Below are 6,952 nucleotides of genomic sequence, written 5' to 3' on the forward strand. Positions count from 1 at the left end.
TATTGAGCTTTTCTTTTTTGGCTAGGATCGCCCTGAAAGTATTACTTCAAGTAACATCTATCAGGATCTTGCATCTGATTTCTAATCACTGTCTTATCTCGATCATATATATATATATATATATATATATATATATATATATATATATATATATATATATATCAATGAGTTGGTATATTTATGAATTCTTTCTAACAGTTAGGTACTTGCCAGGGAGCCTTTTATCAGCGGTGAATTTACCAGGAAATGGCCGACTTCCACAAAATGTCCACAGTGCGTTCTGTTTGAAATAACATTCACAGACCCGCCGGCAATTGCCGATCTACAAAAGGTCTCTCATCAGAAGAAAGTAGAGTTAAATCCGAAGCACGACGGATGGGCTTTATGTTTTTCAATGGATCGTACGGTCTTTCTGTTTCCCTAGAGAAATAGTTTTTCTTTTTCGAAAATAATGCATCTGAAAACGTACAAATGTGCGTATTTATTTACATTCTTATTTTATGAATAAATTTTTAAAAATTCCAGAAATAACTCCATGTACGTGTGAGCAGAAAGTTATCGTTGCTGTTGTTTTTATTTATTATTTTTGTGTTTCGTGTAACAAAGCGCGGACGCGTGTATGCAAATTAATGGGAACTGGCCTCATCGATAAAAAAGACTGTAAAAAGGAGAAATAACAGGTTAGTAAACCAATAACATTTGAGACGGAGATGACGTTCGAGACTACATAAAGTAGCGCCAAAGCCATAACAAGAGGTCAGGTTCGGGAGAAAGCTGGTTGACGTTTATTCCTAGTCTTTCTTCAATTTCTGACTAAGGCTACAATGTGTGTGGTTACGTTACATTCCTAGTAGATTTTATATAATTCCATAGACTATTAAACTAATTTTACAGTAGAATCAATATGGTGGTCACCTTTTTATTCATTGAAGAAGAGTTTTCTTAATCTGATGCCTTGATATTTTAGTTCCGAACGAAATAATTAGTAGGGTTCGATAAAACTTTCATCTCGCTGTTGCAGATATTTTGGTCACGGCACCATTTATACCACGATCAGCCGGCCACCGAGGTGTGACCGGCTGATAGTGGTATAAATGTTGCCTTAAGACTCAGGATTGACCCTGGTTAATTACCAGACGGATCTCGTCGCATCTGTGTCGCAGAATCCAGTATCGGCGTGATGGTGGTATAAATGATGCACTATGACCAAGACATATTGTTTCCCAGCATGGAAATAATTTCGACTCTTAAACCCACGGCACAACCAAAAATAATGACCACTAGACGAATCGAATAAAAAAAAAAATGGTCCACGGTCTTTAAAAACGGAAAAAACTATTATTTCTGGCAAAATTTTTTTAAAAAAATGGCAGACCAGTACACACGCGCACAAAAAAAAAAAAAAAAAAAAAACGCACTCAAAAAAAGAAAATTCAGAACCTGAACAAAAAATTGTCTTTCACCTACAAAAAAAAAAAAAAAAAAAAAAACCAGTTTACAAAAGATCGATTTAAAAAAAAAAAGAGTATTGAAAGTAACCCTTCGAACAAAAAAGTAAGAAATGTGTCCCACACAAAAAAAAAAAAAACAGAGATGAGAAAAAAGTGTCTCTAGAATATGCAATATCTCTTTCTCTCTCACGCTTTCTCTCTTTCTGTCTCTCTCAAGATATATATCTATATGTGTGTATATCTATGCATCTTGTTATTACATGAAAGAAAAAAAAAAGAAAAAAATCCTTCAAACACGAAGCTCGAAAAATAAATTTAAAAAAAAAAAAGGAAATAAAATAAAGGATACCTAACATTTTTTATCTGATCTTTATTTCAGGTTTATAAAAATATAGGACTTTTTAAAAAATTCTTTTGACTTTGCAAGTGTTAGATTCAGATTTGAAAAAAATAGAACTTTTACATTACATTTTATTCCATGAACAGTTGATGTGTTTATTTTTCAGGTTAGGTAACAGTAAAGCTGAAAAATAAGGGGACATTTTTTTTGAATTGATAATGTTTCTTTTATTGATGTTTTGTCTGTTTAAAAAGAAAAAAAATGTTACTGATAAAAAAAAAAAATTGGGGTTAGATAATATGAAAGTTTTGTGTTAGAATGTATTTTACAAAATTGTTCCAAATAAGATTGTTTTTCTATTTTCTTATTTTTTTTAAGCTCGTAGAAATGTTTAATGTCTACCTGTCACTCATTTTTTGAAACAATGGCCGCACATGGGAAAGAAGCGAAGATGACCTCGTCATGGTGTTTGTGAGGGTGTTGAGGGATGGGTGGGGGAACAATGCGACTTGCCTCTGTTTCTCTTCCTCTCTTTCTCCACCTCTCGTGTTGTCTACATAATAACGAATTGACTTGGAGTTTTTTAAATTTTTCTACCAGGTTTAAAGAACAAAATTATTTATGCTTCGTTTAATTACATTAAATGATGTCTTCAATTGGTTTTTATTAAAAATAAAAACTGAGACGATTATTCAAACAGCACTTAAAGTACTTTTTTGAAGTCTTCGAGTGTTTGGAAAAGCCAACTGTTACATGATTACGTTAATTTTTTAAGAGTTCTCTGAAATGTTCATAGTTTTTCTTAAAGAAAAATTACGCTATTACATTTCGAATATTCTCTGAATTTTTAATAATTTCTAAGGAAATATTGTTTGACTAACGAAAGAGATTTTCCTGAACTCTAGATGATTTTAAGGAAGAATTATTCGAGCAAATTCTTTAATTGAAGGTTTATTTGAAATTGGACCGTATGATAGGGGTCCCTGAAATATTGACTGAGGAGTATATACGTAAAATTGAATTAATTATTAAGAAAAAAAAAGATTTCCTCAGTCTAGAAAGATCTCTCTTTAATTGAAACTTTAATTTTTTCGAGCTGTTAACTATACAGAACTGGTCGTTAACTAATGTGACTCCCAGGTGTGGCGGGAGTTTATTAGTTCGAAATAATCCTTGTGAGTGAGTTTAGGAAAAGAATTGCTTTTAAATGATAAAATAATTACTTGGAAAATAAAGTTAATTAACATGAAAAGTTTCTGAATTCGAAATGACCTGGATAATGGTCTAAAAGAAGAAATGATTTTTAAGAATCAATTAAATAACTTTAAATGTACACTGAATTTTAAAAATAATAATTACGAAATGAAAAATTTGGGATGTTTCTGAATCTCATTGTGAAGGGTGAATTGATTCAAAATGAATTGTCTATGATCTTTTCGGAAGATTAATTTTAATAATGAACCAAATGTTTGGAATAATTTTTGAATTGTATTACGAAAAATGGGTATATTCGAAGTTTATGACCTTTTGAGAAGATTGGTTTTTATAATAATAAATGAATTACTTTGGAAAGAAGTTAACTAACATAAATTGATTTTAACGATGAACCAAAATACTTGAAATAATTTTTAAATTTTGGAATTAAATTTTAATGATCTTTTGTAAATCAAGTTTTGAAAAAATACACATACTTTTTAAATGTACCCTGAAATTTGGGAAAAAGTTAATTATGAATGTAATAACTGAAATGCGTTTGCATTGTGTAAACAAATTCTAATTGTGACCGAGGTGCTCTGAAATGATTTTTTAAAAATGTTTTCTTTTTAAGAAAAAAAATTGTTAACACCCTATTTCATTGATTTAATGTATACCAGGTTTCTGAATTGTTTATTTTTGGAAATTTTTTTTCCCCCTAATTGAGTATTCTAACTCATGAAGGCTGAGTGCCCTTCTTAATTAATTCTTTATATAATTAATAAATATTCCGTGGTGGATAGTTTTTATTGGTCGCTCGGCGGCAGACTCCTTGCTCTAACAGAATTAATTGGATTAGAACCTCTGAAGACCAAGGTTTTACTAAATCCATATAGGTCGGCGTGATGAGGTCACGTAACCCCGACTTATTAAAAAAATATTATACTGGTTGCTTAAAAAAGTGTAAATCCAGTTACTCCATTGCCTCGATGGAGGGCGAGGATGATTACCCTCTCTGGTATTTGAAGCAGTATACCAGTCTACCAGGAGCCTGGTGGAAAAAGATAACTTGCTTCACTGAAAATACATTATACTGGTTGCTGAAGAGAGCGTAAGTCCAGTAACTGAAGTAATAACTTGGAATACATATAGGTCGGCGTGATGAGGTCACGTAACTCCGACTTGGTTAAAATACATTATACTGGTTGCTGAAGGGAGCGTAAATCCAGTTACGGAAATAATGTTATGCAGACTAAATTAAAAAACGTATAGGTCGGCGTGATAAACTCACGTACAATCCGACTTAGTGAAATACGTATAGGTCGGCGTGATAAACTCACGTAGAATCCGGCTTAGTGAAATACGTATAGGTCGGCGTGATAAACTCACGTACAATCCGGCTTAGTGAAATACGTATAGGTCGGCGTGAATAAACTCACGTACAATCCGGCTTAGTGAAATACGTATGGGTCGGCGTGATAAACTCACGTAGAATCCGGCTTAGTGAAATACGTATAGGTCGGCGTGATAAACTCACGTAAAATCCGGCTTAGTGAAATACGTATAGGTCGGCGTGATAAACTCACGTACAATCCGGCTTAGTGAAATACGTATAGGTCGGCGTGAATAAACTCACGTACAATCCGGCTTAGTGAAATACGTATGGGTCGGCGTGATAAACTCACGTAGAATCCGGCTTAGTGAAATACGTATAGGTCGGCGTGATAAACTCACGTAAAATCCGGCTTTGTTAAAAAAATATTATACTGGTTGCTTAAGAAAGTGTAAATCCAGTAACTGAAATCGTGATGCCATTGCCTCGATGGAGGGCGAGGATGATTACCCTCTCTGGTATTTGAAGCAGTATACCAGCCTACCAGGAGCCTGGTGGAAAAGATAACTTGCTTCACTGAGTTCCTGATGGAACGTAGAGCATGGAGACATTGATTGCTGACGGCCGGTTGACGCACCATTCACGGAAAATTAGGGACTTCTGAAATTTATGAATGCTCATAAATTTCGGATAGCATAGGGAGGGATGTGGCACTATTTCCTTGTGCCACTGTTTCTAACACACTCTGCAGCATGGACGGGTGGTAAATTGTCCATGAGCGTAGAGATACAAAGAAACCCCTTCCCATAATCCCCTTGCTATCTTTCTGTCTCTTTCCTGCACGACCACCATGATGTGAGGACGCATATTTTGTCTCTCCGTAAATGGGAGGGGGAGACCCCCTCCCTCAACACTAGTTAGGGTAGGTTAGTTAGCTTCGAAAAGTCTATTATCCAGTTTCAATTGTAAAAATTAATTGTAAATTGTTTTTTTTTTGTAATATATATTGTATCTCTAATGTAAAATAAAATAGTTAGTTATACCTTATGTATATTACAATTGTGTCGCGTGTCATTTTTCTTGTGTCTGCCATGAATGCCTTCATAAATGTCTGAAGTCGAAAGGCGGCCCTGAGGACAAAGAAATGAAGATTCCTACCAGAATGCCACCAGGGTGAAGAGATCATCTTGAGAAAGGAAAGGAGCCACACCCAAAACCAACATCTCAGGTATGATTTTCTTCTTACTACACAGACCCTAATGACTGGCCCATCTTCATGTCTTCATGAGACCGCTTTAAGACATTTACTATAACACGTCTGTCGGTCACACCTCGGTGGCCGGCTGATCGTGGTATACAACAGGAAACGCTAAGAAACGTTCCCAATCATGCACGGGCGTCGGGTTCTATAGGAAATAACATTAAAAATGGTTATTACTATGTAGGAAAATACACTCCTGAGAAGATATATTCGCTCTGTCTTATGGTATGTCCCAATTAGTTGTAAATCTTAAACTATTTAAGTTAAAACAAAAAGGGTGTGAATGCTTAGGCATCGTCATTGCTGAGTAAAAATAAATTCTACAGAAAAAAAACCCTAGAAGTTTGAATATTACAACTCCCATGTATGTAGTTCTTTAACTTTTGAAATTAAAAGTACGGATATTTTCTTTTAGAACGACTGTCGTATGAAAAAGCGGGCAAAGTTTACCTATGCTTAGTCATAGCTGAGTGTGATATATCTTAAAAAAGTTTATAGATATATAACAAAATATGCAGGCGATTTAATGGTACGACTCCCGTCTTCGTAGCTCTTTATATGTTCGGGTTAAGGAATAAGATAAACTTCTGGAACAACTCTGGTATGATAAAGTACTTAGAGGATGTTACTGCTCAGATATCGTTCATCGCAAGATAATGGAAGTGAGGATAGGCAGGGTTAGGTAGAAAAACGATGTGTTTTAACATCGTATGTGTAAGGGCATTGAAAGGGTCAGCAGATGCGAAGGATTGCTACCATGTGAATAGATTAACATCACCAGTAGCAGAAAATTTCGCATATGCAATGTAGGAAATGTGCGCGAGAAGGGAAAGAAAATTTAGATTTTTTTTTATTATTTGCGCTATTTGAAAATCAATTGGCGATATACCAGCTACTTTATAATTTTTAGCACAATATATCGTGGATGTCGCGTTATCGGATCTCTTAAACTGTTTGAGTTAAGAAAAAAGTAGTAGACTTGACTTTTGGATTGACCACCGTATGAAAGAGTCCGCAGTGGCTGTTCATTTTCAGTTCCTCTTTTGGCATTTATATATATACTAACGGTGGGTACCCAGCGTTGCCCGAGTGTTTCGAGGTGTGTGTGTGGGGGGGCGTAGATAATAACTCTGAATCGATGTTAAAAAATCGGAAAAACCAAAAAAAAAAAAAACAGCGAAAAAAAAAACGATGTGTGTAATGGGGGGGGATAAACAAAAGAATAAGCGAAGTAAAAAAAAAAAAAAAATGTTGCCGGGTGTTTAAAGATATAAAAGAAAAAATAGTTTTGGTCGGGAGGCGAGATTGAACAAGGAAGCCTTGACACGGAATGAAACAAACACTAACAACTAAACCGTGTTCGATAGGAGTAA

General features: G+C 34.7%; 1 long non-coding RNA gene across 1 annotated transcript; it reads left to right on the plus strand.

Moving 5' to 3' along the window:
- The first annotated feature begins 1,077 nt into the window (after positions 1–1,077).
- On the plus strand, positions 1,078–5,365 carry LOC145241559 (uncharacterized). The gene is made up of 2 exons (XR_013862583.1): positions 1,078–4,257; positions 4,307–5,365. It is a non-coding gene; the product is annotated as an uncharacterized LOC145241559 (long non-coding RNA).
- The last annotated feature ends 1,587 nt before the right edge of the window (positions 5,366–6,952 follow it).

The sequence above is a fragment of the Euprymna scolopes genome, chromosome 20 (genome assembly GCF_053919585.1).
Source record: "Euprymna scolopes isolate OS-2025 chromosome 20, ASM5391958v1, whole genome shotgun sequence".
NCBI classification, from domain to species: domain Eukaryota; kingdom Metazoa; phylum Mollusca; class Cephalopoda; order Sepiida; family Sepiolidae; genus Euprymna; species Euprymna scolopes.